Source organism: Condylura cristata, unplaced genomic scaffold, assembly GCF_000260355.1.
Source record: "Condylura cristata isolate star-nosed mole 26May11 unplaced genomic scaffold, ConCri1.0 scaffold00013, whole genome shotgun sequence".
Lineage (NCBI taxonomy): Eukaryota > Metazoa > Chordata > Mammalia > Eulipotyphla > Talpidae > Condylura > Condylura cristata.
This window is the reverse complement of record NW_004567114.1, coordinates 40,818,373-40,834,335: the sequence shown is the minus strand read 5'-3', so window position 1 is coordinate 40,834,335 and position 15,963 is coordinate 40,818,373. Positions and strand designations below refer to the sequence as shown.

General features: G+C 39.7%; 1 pseudogene; it reads left to right on the top strand.

The window, feature by feature from the left end:
* Positions 1-14,574: 14,574 nt before the first annotated feature.
* LOC101635669 lies at positions 14,575-15,664 on the top strand (annotated as a pseudogene).
* The last annotated feature ends 299 nt before the right edge of the window (positions 15,665-15,963 follow it).

Below are 15,963 nucleotides of genomic sequence, written 5' to 3'. Positions count from 1 at the left end.
ATCATTAGAGGATAGTGGGGGTTTTGGGTCCTCCCAAGTGAGAAGATTAATCATAGGTGTAATCAATACAAGTGTCCAGTAAGTGGTGTTACAGCAGGTGGAAGGAGCATAACAATACTAAAAAAAGGAGTAAACATCTTTCCTTAAAGCCCTTAGATGTATAGTGATCTGGGCTTGCATTGACAAGAACAGGTTTTCGGGGGTTACAGGTACCCCTGTAATCCTTCAGATATCTTTAGCTTCATTGACTAATCTTTCTAGATCTCCCCAGGTTGGTCCGGGAGACCATTTATTGGAGGTTAACAGATCCTTGTTATTCTTTTGTTGGCCCATCTGTTCTATCCTGGGAGGGAGTTGTATTGTCAGCAGCTGGGGTTCTGGGGTGGCCTGATGCCAATTTATGGTATGGGTGGACAGCTTTTGCTGATATCCATGGGGGTCTTGTGGGAAGTAGAACAGAATCATTAATAATTCAACATGGCTAAGAGGCCACCATGGCCCTTGTAGTGGATGTCAGTACAACCCCCCAGGTCCTGGTCCAGATTTGGTAGAAATGAAATGCCACTCAACACCTATTAGAAGAATTACAATTGCAGAAGTTTAAAGTAAATAGAGTGCTGTATATTTGTTTTTGTGGGGAAAAGCTGTTCTCTAGATTCCCCTTTTTTGTTTTAAAAGTGTGTTTTTAATAAGCTATGGCTATTTCAAATATAGCTTGTCCCACTGGGTAATAGGGGATGCCGATGACATGTTTAATGATTGCAACAATGACTGAAAGGCCTTGGATATCTAAGCTGGCCCATTATCCATTTTTATCTGTGAGGGTGTTCCCAAGATCTCAAATACAGATGAAAAGTAGTTTCTTGTTTAACAGATTCCTCTGTATGAATGGAGGTGTAGTTCAAACCAGAGTAAGTATTGATGTATGGATGTATGTTAGACGACCAGCAGGGTCCTAGTGAGTTACATCCATCTGCCAAATTTTATTGCTTTTAAATCCTCTAGGTTTTTTTTTTTTTTTTTTTTTATTGAAGGGACTTGAAGTGCATACTGGAAGTCTGGACAGGCTCTGATAATTTTCTGGACCTGCTTTAAAGAAATACTAAGAGACTTAGTGTAGGCTTATGCACCTTGATCAAAAAATTAATGGGCTCTACCCACCCTGGAAGTAATTAGTGACCATAATCACTTTCTCCATCCATTCATTTCCTTTAGAAATAGGGAAAGTAAAGCAGAATGAGATCTGTTATGATTTATGAATAGAGGGCTACAGTGGCTTTGAATTAGGGCCTGTTTTCAGTACATATGAAAAAGGTGTTGCTCATTGGCATCATGGAGAGCGATACCAATAACCTGTGTGTTGTTAGCCACTAGGTGGAGCCTGCTACTGTAGTTAGAGGTCATTTGGGGAGATGTCAAGAGTAGGCAATTCAGCTAGCAGAGTGGAGCTATGCCTTGAAGTAGTAAAATGTGTCCACTTTTCCTGATCTCTTCACGTGACAGACCCTTTTTCAGTCTTTCCAGATTTGTCTATGAAGACGTGAGAGCACCTGAGATGGGCGTCTGGGAGATGACAGTAGTTAAAGAAAGAGGAAGTAAACTGGAGGTCTTGAAATGCTTTACCACGGGGGTAATAATAAACCCAAAGCAATCGACAAATTTGGACCCCCTCAAGGTTAGGGCAGGCTTAATGCTATCTCTTTCCCAGGAAGCATCTGGCATCTGAGACATCATTGTTCTAGCAAGGCAAAGTATAATTCCATCTGGTGGTATAAAAAAATTTGTCTTGTGGTGATGAGTTTGAAATTGCCATTCACTTCCTGTTACACGAGGATGAAGCTGGACGCATCAGTTTGGTTGGGCCGTGAGAGTTGTTCAGAATGATAAAAATGATAAGGTGAACAGGTTTGTCTATGTGAGACTGATGAGTAAACATTTATCATTTGTTCATTTTTGGCATGGGAAAGGATAAGTTGGGGTCCCTTTTATGTGTATCAAATAAATATCTTAACTGATAGGGGGGATTCCCATGGAGGGACACAGCCAATTAAAGTTAAGTAGTTTTTGCAAACCATTAAGCGTCAGAGAGTTGTTGAGGGTAAATGCCTTTTTTTCCTAAGTTTCTTTTTTTTTAAAAAAAAGATTTATTTATGCATACAGAACTGGGGTACAAGCCAGAAGTGCAGGGTCAGTGAGAGGCTTCACCAGAAACAGAGTGGGGAGCAGAACAGGCAGATAGAGGAGTTGCACTGCTGAGGGGAGCAGGGAGCAGATCAGCAGAGGTCTGCTACTGGGGATCGAACTCAGACTGAAGCGGCTGCAGCTAGCTTGCAGTGCTGTGTCCAAAACCATCGCACCACCAGGGAGGGCCCGGAATGCCTCTTTGTATCATAATGTACCCAAGATATTTCCAAGGTTCACTCTTTTGAAACTTTTTAGGGGTTGGCTGTTGCCCCATCTGGAAGGTATACTTTAGTAAATGTATATAAATGAGATAAAGTGTCAGGATTAGTGTGAAGGAGATCATTCATGTAGTGATAAGTTTGGCATCAGGGAATGCCTCACCAATAGGATGTAAGGCACAATCCAGAAGTTTGACAAATATTTGGACCATTGACTTTGCCCTGTGGCAGGACTTTCCACAGGTATCGTTTGAGAGGGGCTCTCAGTAGAGAGAAGGCAATTTTCTTTTTTTGCACTTTGAAGCTATCCACAGCCACTGTAGCATGAATTCCATCCCGGGCCAGGGAGCTGACCCACCTGACACAGCAGATCTCACTTATCTTACCCACTGCTCCCCTCAGCAGTGTATTTCAGTAGATCCACCCATTCTGTTCCCCATACTGTCTCTGGTGATTCCTCATACCCCTCAGCACCTCTAGCCTGCACCTCAGCTCTGTATGAATAAAAAATAATTTAAATCCTTAAAAAAATTTATAATTAAAAGATGTGATACATTCATGGGATAAGGGCTGGGTTAGAGGGTCCGTGTTGTAACCCCTCCCCCTTGCAATTATATGAACATTAACTTGCCTAAGATCATCCAGTAGCTTCTATTTGCCCCATTTCTTGAGGACACAAAAAAAAAGGGGGAGCATTCTCATGGGTTCCAAGAGGGCTCTATGTGGCCAGCTTCCCAATGTTCTTGAATCAGTGATAGTAGTCTGATGAAATTTCTCCCCTTCTAAAGGTCACTGCTCCACGCTCCCCCCAGGTGGTGGCCATCACTGCTGGAGTGGTAGAGAATGTCAGTGGCCATTAAGAAAAATTTGAAGAAGTACAAATATAGATGTTCTATTGAGTCAGTAGATCTTGACCCCAGAGTTTAATTGGGGTAGCTAAGGCAAAAGGCAAGATTATATAGGTCTGTCCCACTGACCCAATACATTCTAAAGGATTTTTGCTTTGTCATGAGGTCAGTGTTCCTCCCAGGTCTGAAATGGTTAAAAAGGAGGAGCATGAACCCAAGAGGGATGCTAATCTTTAGTTGCTATGATTGTAATATCGATCCCCAGTGTCAAGAAGTTCAGTTATGGGGAGTTCACTTATAATAAGAATAAGAGTAAGGCCTTTCAGTGTATACTTTTGTGATCCCCAAACCGCAATACTACCCAAATCTTAAAAATCTTAGTGTTTAGAAATTGTAAAGGGTATTAACAATAATTGAGCATATTGGGTATTAGATGAATTAATATGCTACCCAAAGCTGGTCACCATCAAGTTTGTTGATTAGAATCAACCAGTCCTGGCAATATCTGGATTCTCCAGGTTGAAAAGATTTGACTTCCCCAAAGCTAATCCTACGTATCCCATGAGCAAAGGTCCCCAGGTGTCAGTAGCGATGATTTGACCTGGCTGGCCTCATCTAATTCATTACTTGTCTAATGTATAAGTCTAAAACAGCACTTCCTGGTATAGCAGATTAATTTTGTGACTTGATTTCCAAAAATGGTTTGATCTTTATCAGCAGCTCCCATACTTGGGTGTGGATGTTCTAAGTCTGACTCCCTGTTTTTGACAGGAAATGAGAGTTGGTGCCCCTTTTTCCATTTCCCAAAAGAGGGTTTTCCTGGATCTCAAGTATGGATCTACACTGATTGGTCCAATGCAAACCCTTTTTAGTTAGTGGACATTTTGTTTTGGTTTTGCTTTGAAGATTAATTTAACTTGACATTGTTTTTGAAAATGGCCTCCTGTTTCACATTTAAAATGTTTTTGTGGCAACAACAAGTATTTGGTACTTGTGGGTTTCTGTGCCTATATTTTGGCAGTCATTTATCATGGCTGCTGTTATTAGCATTTGTTCCCTGTAGGGTGGCAAGTACCTTTTGACAATCACTATTTGCATTTTCACAATCCATCTGTCACTAGGGGATTATCAATTTGTCGAGAAATGGCATCTTAAAGCTGGTTAACAAAATCTGTAGGGTGCCCCAGGCTTTTGTCTGATTCTAGCAAAAGAGCTGGAAGAAGTGTTAGTTTCAGGACCTTCCACTTATTGTCACAGCAGCCTAAGTGGTGTGAGCAAATACCTGTCTTTGCAGTTGCACCTGAGCTTGGGGGATAGCATAAGGACCTTTCCAGTTATCACATTTCTGTCTATGGAATTTCCATTACTTAAATTTTCCACAGATATGACAGTTGCAGTATCTTGAAATTCCTGAATCCATACACTATATAAGCGGTGGTTGTGGTTAGTACTGTGTTAAAAAGGGCCTTCCATGGGCCCTCCCTGGTTGCATTGGGTTAGGACACAGCACTGTAAGCTAGCTGCAGCTGCTTCAGTGTGAGTTCGACCCTGGGCCCAGAGGTGATCCACGTGGTACAGCAGATCTCTCCTGACCCTCCCGCTGCTCCCCTCAGCAGTGTACCTCCTTGATCTGCATTTTCTGCTCCCTAGTCTGTCTCTGGTAAAACCTCTTACTCTCCCTGCACCTCTGACTTGTACCCAAGTTCTGTATGAATAAATAAATCTTTAAAAAGTTCCTTGGTGAAGGAACTCTGAAAGTCCTTTTCATTCTTGTTTCTTCTAGTGAATGGTAAGTTTTCACCCGGGAACCCTGGCCCCCTCCTCTAATGACAGGAAAGGTGCAAAATATTTCTCTCCCTACTTGTTGCCCTTCTGTAAAACATCATTGTATCAGGGCTTTAAAGTCTAGTGGGGGAGGCACTTCTGCTTCTGTCACAGAAGCAGTTGTAGCAGTACTGTTGTAGCAGTAAAGGGGTAGGCAGTGTTGGGAGTGCAGAGGCCTCTGGGTGTAATACTGTTTTACCCCCTTGAAAGGGCCTTAGTCTAGGACCCTCCCTGGTGGCGCAGTGGGTTAAAGCACTGCACTAAGAAGCTAAAGTCACTTCTGCATGAGTTCCATCCCCGCCTGCCCCGGAGGTGACCACATGGCGCGGCAGACCTCTCCTGACCCGCCCGCTGCTCCCCTCAGTAGTGTACTTTGTCGATTTGCCTGTTCTGTTCCCCATTCTGTCTCTGGTGAAGCCTCTCACCGCCCCTGAGCCTCTGGCCTGTACCCCAGTTCTGTATGCACAAATAAATCTTTAAAAAAAAAAAAGGGACTGTACCCCAGTTCTGTATGCACAAATAAATAAATCTTTAAAAAAAAAAAAGGACTATTTTTTTCCCAGTTCAAGATCTAAACTTTCTCCGTTTGGTTACTGTGGACGATGTTGTCTAATAATTAGGTGCAGTTTATCAGGCTGACTTTTAGTTGCCTTACACCCCTGCTTTTACATGTCTTAGTTACATCTTACATTGTTTTTCCTCCTTAGTCGGTAAGTTTCCCAGTTAGAAAGGAAAAAGAAAGTAGTGAAGGAGAGAAACTTAGCAGGGAAGTCAACTGAATAGCCTTAACAGGGGTTGCCAGGCTGGGGTGGGGAATTTATATTGGATCTTGCCTGGTGCTCACTGAGGGACACCTTCCCTGGCAGTCACAAGAGGCCATTTGCCTCACTCAGTGTCTCCACAGTGGTTCACTCCTGTGGAGAGCAAGAGGGAACTCCTGCATTGCTGGGAGGTCAGCCCTTACTGCTTCTGCCAACGGGCTTCTAGGTGGCCTATGTGCCTTCATCTTCAGAGGCCAACTCTCTCATAGGATGCCCTGGATTGGTGGATGGGCTGATCCCCTAACTCGCTATGGTTACTAGGTGTTCAGATCATGGAACACGAAACAGCAGCTATCTAATGGTGTTTAACTATCTGAACTATGCCTTTCTTCTTCTTCTTCTTTTTAAGATTTATTTATTTACGCATACAGGGGTACAGGCCAGAGGTGCAGGGGCAGTGAGAGGATTCACCAGAGACTGAGCGGGGAGCAGAACAGGTTAACTGATAAAAGTACATTGCTGAGGGGAGCAGCAGGCGGGTCAGGAGAGGTCTGCTGTGCCATGTGGTCACCTCCAGGGCAGGATCAAGCTCATGCTGAAGTGGCTTTAGCTTCTTAGTGCTGTGCTTTAACCCACTGAGCCACCAGGGAGGGGCCCCCATGCTCTTCTTTTTATGGCCTCTTTAAGGACCTGGAAGGAAAGAAAAATGTTTAGTAAGAACAGGGGAAACCGGACTGAAGCAAACATGAGTAAGATTTAAACAAAAAGAGGAAAAACCTCCAGGTGAGATTCTGGATTTGACCTCACTACAGGCGTGGGAAGCATCCTTCTGCAGGCTGTGTGCCTCACCCGAATGAAACTGGAAGTCCTTTTCAGTTTCCAGGACCTGAGTTCCTTAGAGGGTGCTCACGAACTGCTGCTTTACGGTGTTAGGATGCCTGGCTCAGGATGCAAAAATGGTTACTCAATATAAAGTCCAAGCAGTTTTGGAGTGCCCAGAATAGAAGGTCTGCACTGGGATAGTCCCTTGAGGGAAGCACTCCAGGCGCAGTCGCCAGCCAGAGGCTGGCTCACTTTTATTGAGAGAAGTGCAGAAGATAGAAATCAAAGGGCAGGCCAGCAAGTAGAGAACATCTAAGCAGGTGTGAGAGATATAAGCTCTCAGGCCAGCTGCCCTTTATAGATCAGAGCCAGAGTGCAGAGGTCTGAGTATCGATGATAATCTCAGCATATTGTCTAGAACATGTCTGAACATGCTGTCTGGAGTTATTAAGCTATTAGGAACATAAGTTGTAAACAATTCGTTTTGATGTAAATTGGAGAAAATGATGTAAAGAGCTTGTTTTAAGTAACCTGGAACTTGATGTATTTCCTCAGGCCAGGACTTTGCCCTGAGAGGTTCCTTGCCTTATTAGTTCCCTCCTCATCCTCTGGATGCAAGATAGGGATAGACAAGGCACAGGCCCAAGTTCCTACATTTGTCTAAACTCCTGTTTTTTGAAGTTATTACTCTTGTAATGATAACAGTTATCATTAATGTCTCACAATCCACCTACAACCAATTGTTCAGCTCTTGTTTCGATACCAACTCTATGGAGTTAGTATAAAAATCTATTGTTTGAAGGGCTCATTCCCAATAGCACTGCCTTCACTTTAGATACCATCTACTACTATGCAGCTTGGTTGCAAATCAGGGCTTCTCAACATTCCTCACCCTTTTATTCCTCACCCTGATCATTTTCTTAAAAGGCTTGCAGAATTCACGAAATGCTGCACTTATCAGCAACTTACTGTAAAGGATACTGTCAGGGTACACTTTGTAAGATTAAAAACTAAGCCTCCACTCCTGGCCCCACAAGCAGGTTGGGAAGCTTGAAAAGATGAGGGACTTGATCAGGTTACTGGGGGACTAGGCCATAAGACTGAGTGCTTTGACCAGAAAATTCAGCCCAGCTCCAGGATTGCAGAAACATGTTTCTGTGCAAAGGCCAGAGCCCTCAAACAGACACCTCGGCAAGATAACTAGCACCCAAACTAGGAAGCCTGGGAAATCAGTTTAAAAGAGAGACGCTGCTGCTTCTCATAGCAGAGCATTTCAGTAAATCCACCTTTTGTGTTCTCCATTCTGTTTCTGGTGAATTCTTTCAACACTAGTGCCCCCCACCGCACTCCACCCTGACCTCACCCTGATCTTCTTCCCACAACATTTGGTGGCTTGTAATGGATCAGGGAGAGTCCAAGGACAATATTATCTATCCTTGGACTGTGGTACTGTGTCACAACCCTAGCACACACAAGAGTTCTGGATCCCCTCGGTTAAGCATTTTAATAAAAGTCTTCTTATGTAGTCTGGAGTTATTAAGCTGTTAGGAACATAAGTTGTAAACAATTCGTTTTGATGTAAATTGGAGAAAATGATGTAAAGAGCTTGTTTTAAGTAACCTGGAACTTGATGTAAACTAAGTAACAGCTGTGGGACTCCCACACACCTGCAAGGACTGATAAGGCCACAGTCAACCTGTAGCTTATCACTAGAGAGCAGAAAACCCCAAATGAGCACCAAAAAATCTTTAAAAAGCAAGGCTTGAGCCCAGAGATCAGAGCCCCTTCAGACTGGCTCTCATCGCACCAGCCTGCCTCTGGCCCCGCTATTCTCCAACCACATCCTCGCCCACTCTCCGAAGAGGGCCCCCTCAGACCACTGAACTCCTTGAGCCACCAAAGACCTGCGTGCAAATAGGCTTGGAGGACACCCTGCCCCCTTCTTCGGAAGCGCTCTGGGTTGAGAGTGAAGCCTCCTGGCGGTTAGCACGGTTCCTGTCAGCTCTGGCTGCCTCCGTGGCTAAGAAAAATGTCACTTTGTACTGAGGTACTTTGGGAGAATCAGGGTGGCCTTTCCAGTGTGTTCAGTTTGTGTTCAGCATAATAAAGTCCCTCTTGGGACTATTTTTTTCATTGCCCTCTGTCATCTTGTCATACAAATTATTGATCATTAGGGACTGAATGAGTCACTAAGCCTTATTGTCTCCCTAGAGATAGGAGGAGGATGCTGAACTTTTGAAGTCTAATCAAAACTTGATCTTTTGGTGCCCAGGAACATTTTAGAGTTATCCAGGATTCCCCTAGCCTGGGGTCATAACATCAGCATACCAAAGCACTCTTATGACTTTGAAGATTCCAGACCTTTTAGAAACTAGTCAGGGAAAAAAATCGAAATCCATATTTTGAATTTTATCACTGATCTGATTGAGAAGTGTTATCAGAGTAGATTATTATCTATGATAATTCTAGGAAAGAGGTTGTCTTTATTTCACAGTGGCACAAATGAGAGATAGTTTGAATAATGTGTTTTTGTTTAAAAATTGAACTCTATTACTTTTGGGAGGCAATTAAAAAAAAGGCCTCCAATATTTCCTAAAATAATGCTGTCTCAGTTCCTAAATATGCTAATAATTATACTCATATATATGGAACAGGCAAGCTTCAAATTATTTTTAAGTAGTGTATTAAATATGTATCCTTTACTTAAGTGCAAAAAAGAAACACTAGTTAATTTTCTCAATTTTGGGATGATAATTAAATATCAATAATTTCTATTAATAATAAAATATATTTGCATTTTATAAAAAATAATCAATACTGTTGTAGGTGGAATTGACTGCTGTATACTTGATTGGTGATACTGTGAAACTGAATTGATATCAAATAACTTATGTGCCAAATTTTCCTTGGAAATCTGGAATGTTGAAGTAGATGGGATAGTTTAAGATCAGATTATTCTAACTAGAGAGCTGTTAAAGAGACAACTTTAAAGAGACAATAGTTATGGAAGTTTTCTTTTAATTCAGTCCCTGTGGAAAAGAAAACAAAAGTTAGGTTCTGATCAGAGATCTAAGAAGCCCTTCTGTGATTTGCTGAGTCATTCATTAGCATACCAAAGCACTTGTCATTCTGAAGATTCTAGAGTTTTTAGGGACCAGAGAAGGTTGAAAAGAAAATGACTTTCTAAATGTTTAATGTTATTTCTGGGGAACCGAGGTGTCGTAATGTTAATAGAAGCTTAAAGAAGGGCATGTATTTGAGATCAATTGCATAGCAAGTTTTCAATTGCTTAGCAAATGCTTTGGTCCTTTTTAAAGAACTGTGCTTGATAACATTATTAAATATAATCTGAGGTGGTTCAAAGTGTAGAAGATAACTTCTGCTAAAGTGTAGTTCATGTTTACTGGTCTAGAGGAACAACACAGAAATTCATGATGACCTAGAATTCCTAACTTTTCTGAAATGATAAAGTGACTCATAAATGTGAAAAATTTGGATTTATCCCTGAGAGATATGCATCATTATATGCATCATCTAATATTACATATTTTTTAAAGATTTATTTATTTATGCATACAGAGATGGGGTACAGGGCAGAGGCTCAGGGGCGGTGAGAGGTTTCACCAGAGACAGAGTGGGGAGCAGAACAGGCAGAATGACGAAGTACACTGCTGAGGGGAGCAGCGGGCCGGTTAGGAGAGGTCTGCCACGCCAGTGGTCACCTCCGGGGCAGGCGGGGATCGAACTCATGCGGAAGTGGCTTTAGCTTTTCAATGCTGTGCTTTAACCCTCTGCGCCACCAGGGAGGGCCATATTACATAATTTAATTCTTTTGTTGTTGTTGTTGTTGATCATCCTTCCTACAACAAAGATAAATATTCCATGTATATTTAACAGATACTCATATCTGTTGAATTCACTCATTTCAGACTATATGTTTACTACCATGTGTCAAGAACAGATTCTGGCACCTAGTAGGTGCTTATGTATGTGAATAAGGGTGCCAGTCAGTAGTAAAAAGAGACAAAACTTGGCCCTCCCTGGTGGCGCAGTGGGTTAAAGCACAGCACTAAGAAGCTAAAGCCACATGCATTCAATCCCAGCCTGCCCCGGAGGTGATCCACCTGGTGCCAGCAGACCTCTCCTGACCCAACCACTGCTCCCCTTAGTAGTGTACTTCATTGATCTGCTTCATCAGTAGGGAGACAACATTTGAATTACTGGCCACCAAGTAATAGGGAAAGCAAGGCTGGTGTCAGCCCAAACCGCCAGATGCTTGGGTTGTGAGAATGGAAGCTAACATTTTCGCCCTGCTTCTCCCTTCAAACAGTAGTGAAATACCCCTGCCCTCTGCCTAAAAGCAGGATATTGGTCTTTCAGACACAAGATCGTTGCCCACCTAAATTTGTTGACAAATTATATCCTCCTTCTCACACTCATTTCCATTTATTGTTGAAGGGAACCAAGAACGGCACTTGGTATTAAGAATTTTTTTTTATGGTGTTCTCTTTGAAATCTAATTTAATTTAAAAAAAAAACAGAATGTTTAAAATATCTATACATATATTTATATATTTACAGTCTCCATCTAAGTTAATATTTGCTTTAAAAGCTCCAGTGTATATTTTACTTGTTAATTGAATAACCTTGAAAGTTTAGCTCTCTACTCTTGAGTGGTTGATTTTTCTTATACTTTCCAGTAGCTTTATATTCCAGTGTTTATCATTTGTACTTAAGAGTTCCTAGTTTGAATTTTTATTATTCAAAGGAAACTGATTTTGTTGGCTATAGTTTGTCACTGTATGGTTAATAAATTTAATATTCTAAAAAGAGATCTTTTAAAACCTGTGATTTTTCAAGAAAATGCAACTCTTTCATTGCTGATGTTATGGTGTATTTTTCTCTTTCTCATTTCTCACAAGCATAATTTTTAACTCCCTTAATTCTGCTCTCCTTAAATATACCGATGATCCAAATGGAAATTAAGTGATTTAGTGCTTACCTTGGCAGGTGCATTAGATCTTTCTGGCCACTTGAGTCCATTTAGTAAATTGCTACTCTAGTGCATTAAGTGGAACTCCAATAGCCTAAAATCGTTAATACACTTAATAATTTGGCACTTGTAATTGCCAATGATGGTGGTACGTTTGCTTTCAGATTCTTATATTAATGATTATGAAGAAAAAATTTGTGCCCAAAGAATTCCATGGTCAATCACTAGAATTATATAGGTTCTCTTAAATTTACAATACACCTCTTTGCCATCCAATATTAAATAATAAATATTTTGTAATCTGGTGCCAAAGATTTTCTCCTCACATTGTGAAGTTTATCCCTTTTTCAGTATGAGAAATCTCACACATGTATTCTAGTGTTTCAATGCTTTATTTTCATTTTCTTCCTATATTTAACAAAATTACCCCTTTGAAAGTATCATGAAGTTTCTTAGAGCATTGCAAAGTCTTTAACAATTTTGGTTGGCAAGGGGTTAATGAGTCATTATTCAATCCACAGTGTCAACGTTGGTATCAATTTTTTTAATAGATAAACAATGGATAGTTTTTTAAGCTTAAACTGAAGGCAAAGTCACATAATTCTATTTTTTTCTCTGTTTTACTAATTGAGCGCTCTGTTATCATGGGCACCACTGATGCCAAGTAATTAGTTTTAGTCAATAGAGTGGCTTTATGGCTCATTTAAAGTCACTATTATCTCTCACTGCATTGTGACTCACCTTTGTCAATGTAACAGGGAAAAAACATCTTAAAGATGAGCACTTTCCCAAATATAAGCAAATATTACACAAGATCCAGTTCACCCTTGGTGTTCTAATTCTAAAAGCTCAGCAGAAATTAGCATGTGTTTTCAGGCATGCTAATTTCCTGGTATTCACTTCTTAATTAGTCAGTGAGAGGTAAACCAGGCTCTATGATCCTGAGGGGAATTGATATAAAGGCTATGTTTAATTGGTAGTTTAGAATTGCTTGCAAATAGCTGTTATCCTTAGAGATAGGGTGTCCATCTATCATATTGTGTCATTTCAAGTATCCTGTGTGGATCATGAGTCAGCTTCCACTTGATGGTGAAATCACTTCATTTATGCTATACTTCTGTAAATTATGTGCTATGTTCCATAAAGAGCTTCATCTCAGTCAGGCATAAACAGCAAAGGATCATAATTGTTACCCACTTTTCTTTTTTCTTTTACTATCATTTGGGCTAGGACTAAGATAATTTTTGAAATCTCAGTCTGATACCAGACATTGTTATACACTTTGGTTTATTAAAACTGCTATATTCAGTTATGAAAATTCTATCCTTCTCCTATTACATGTTCAGGGAGACCACAACATGTCACTCACAATATGGGTGAGTATATTTGGTATACTTCTCTCAACCTTCTCTTTCCTTTGCTTTTCCTCCCCAGGGATGAAGCATAGTAAAAACAAAAAGAGTGAAGGGAGAGTGTCCATGTAAATTTAGCTGATCTCTCAAATCATAACAAGGCAGTCTGGTCTCCCTGGGGTAAGTCTGTGATCCTCTTGATGGCGGCCATCTCCTGTTACCTATCTTGTGGTCTCCAATGTCAATGAGAAGAAAGGCAAAACACCTTAATGAGAGGACACTCATTTTGAGTTTCCCTAGATATTGGAATTTCTTTTAGCCTGGACTACCTGTTTCACTGACCTCCACCTGTGGTCTTTACATTGCATTTTCTCTCTTTTTTTCATTTTGAAGCAAGTGAGATTTCTTTTCTAGAAATCTCATTTGTTTTTCATGTCAAGAGAGCAAAGGGTATGTAAATCAATGCAAAAGGATGAGAAGAACAAATTGGTAGCATTTGCTGACTGATTCTAGAGAGTTAATGAAATAAAGAAAAATAGGAGTTGGAATATATGCACGATTTTGAGTGTTTTCTCTGGCGATATAGATCAGAATAAAGTTTAAAGATAAGGGCTAGAGGGGTCTTTTTGGCATCAAATAAAGTTAAAATTATGACTTTTCTTCACCTCCTTCTGCCAGAGAGAGAGAGAAAAAGAGAGAGAGAAGAGAATATGAGTGCAACATCAAAAGTCACTCTTTAGAGTAAATAAATCTGGTATATTCTGAAGATTTTAATAATAAGAATCTTCAAGTGACCGCTTTCAAATAAGTTAATGCTCTGAATTTTAATAGAATGTTATTTCTTCTTGTGACCCAACAGGACACAGGAGGGTTGAAAAATCACATGTATAAAAGGACAAAATTAGAAGTCTTTTGTAACTACTAGATAAATTGGTGAGACTATGGAAAGTAGCCTTTCTTGACTTTTTAAGGTAGACATTTTTCAAAGCTGTTACTAGAGAAAAAGACATCAAGAAACACATCAATCTTTAGAAGTTCATCTATTATCCAAGGGTGGACACTATTTTTTCCAGAATTATACTTTATTTATTTTTGAGAACCAGAAATTTGTAAAGTCAAAATTAAAAAATATCAAGGAATATGTATCAGGAAGAAATTTGAGGAGTGTCTTACATCTGTGGAAGAGAATGGTGGAAAAATGGAGATACAGGTATGTTGTTTATATATTCCTCCAACAGTCATACCCCTTGAAGGTTACTAGTAATGACAAGCTTAACACAAACTATATAACACAAACTAGGGCAAAAATGAAATAAAACCTTGATAAGCAAAAGATTATACTTTATATTAATGTTTATTTCATTTAGGGCTCAGTATTTATAAGTGAAGAGAACATAATAATACTAATAAATGCATACTATAATTTTAATTTCTTTTTATTTCTATAAAAATATTAGAACCTTGAATCCATTTTCTTAAAGATGAAATGTATGATAATATAATAAAGACAGAGGTATCTAAAACTGATGAAATATCATTTCATATTTTTAAAATCAAGAAATGGGTCACAATCTCTTCATTGTGTCTGCTGTTGCTTCTTGCTGAAATTGCAGTGGCTATGCAGATGGCTTCTACCAACTGTTTAGAAACTCTTCCAACAGTCACTTGTCCAAACCACCCAGATGCAATTTTAGTGGAAGACTATGGAGCTAATGTTATCTGGTTTTAGGTGACTATATTATTGATGTGGGATCTGACTGGAGAACTTTCAACATTGATAAAGCACCAAAAGATCCATCTAAAATTGAAGATTCTCAGAGTACTCTTCTGAGTGATGGAGATTTGTCTGCCATGATTGCAAGCTTTGATGAATTGAGTAATTCTAAGTACCAATATCAGAGAACAATGAGTAGTTCTAATCATACAATGATGACTGAATTTAAGGAAATCACTACCATGACTGATAGAATCAACCTCCCCCAAATAGCATTGCTAGAACAAATAATATATTCAAGCAAGTGTGTGAAAAGCAATCTCAGAGGGAAGAGCTAATGATCATTGCTTTTGCTTGTCTTTATATTACCTGTGGACAACAAAAGGTCCTAGGAGATTTAAAGAAAATATGTGGCATATCACAAATTTCTAAGAAAGAAATGGGAGATGTCTTAAATTTGAAAGCTTTAGAAGCTCATGTGGATTTGATTACAACTAGGGACTTCATGTTCAGGTTTTGTTCCAAACTTTGTTTTAAACAATTACAGATGGCAGCTACATGTGTATACTATAAAGCAGTGGAACTGGACTTGTTTTTTGGAAGAAGCAAGGTATCAGTGGCAGGCAGCAGTAGCCATTGCATGGCCTCCCAGACATTAGCTGAGAAGAGGATGCAGATAGAAATTGGAGATATTGCTGGTGTTGCTGATGCTACAGAGGAATCCATCCCCAATCCTTTGATCTGTTTCCTGCAGACTTCCAATCTGACACCCCTGTGGCCAAACTACCACAGCTATAAATTGGGGCAAATTAATGTAAATATTTATGAACTTTGAACTCTGCCGGTTGTGCATAGTCTACACCAAGTGCTAAAGTAAGTCTTTAATGAGGAAAAACAAGATAAACACACACATTCCAGGGCTAAATATTAATTGCTTGACATTCTGTATATCCATATTTGTGAAATATATTTAATGATTTAAATTCCTTATTATATTTGCTTTCATTTGTAGCTATCTAGGAAATGATTTTGGAAGCAATTTGAATATAAATTTTCAGACTAAAAAGAAAAATCAAGCAATGAGAAAATCCCCAAGCAAAATTATATTTGGATATAGAATTTTAATTCATAAGGTTTCCAGATATTTCTTAATATTGGTTATCATTTATTAAAATATTTATTAAACTATTATCTGTGATGTAATATCACAATTTTCATTCTACTTCTGCAGAAACTCAACTTTTCAA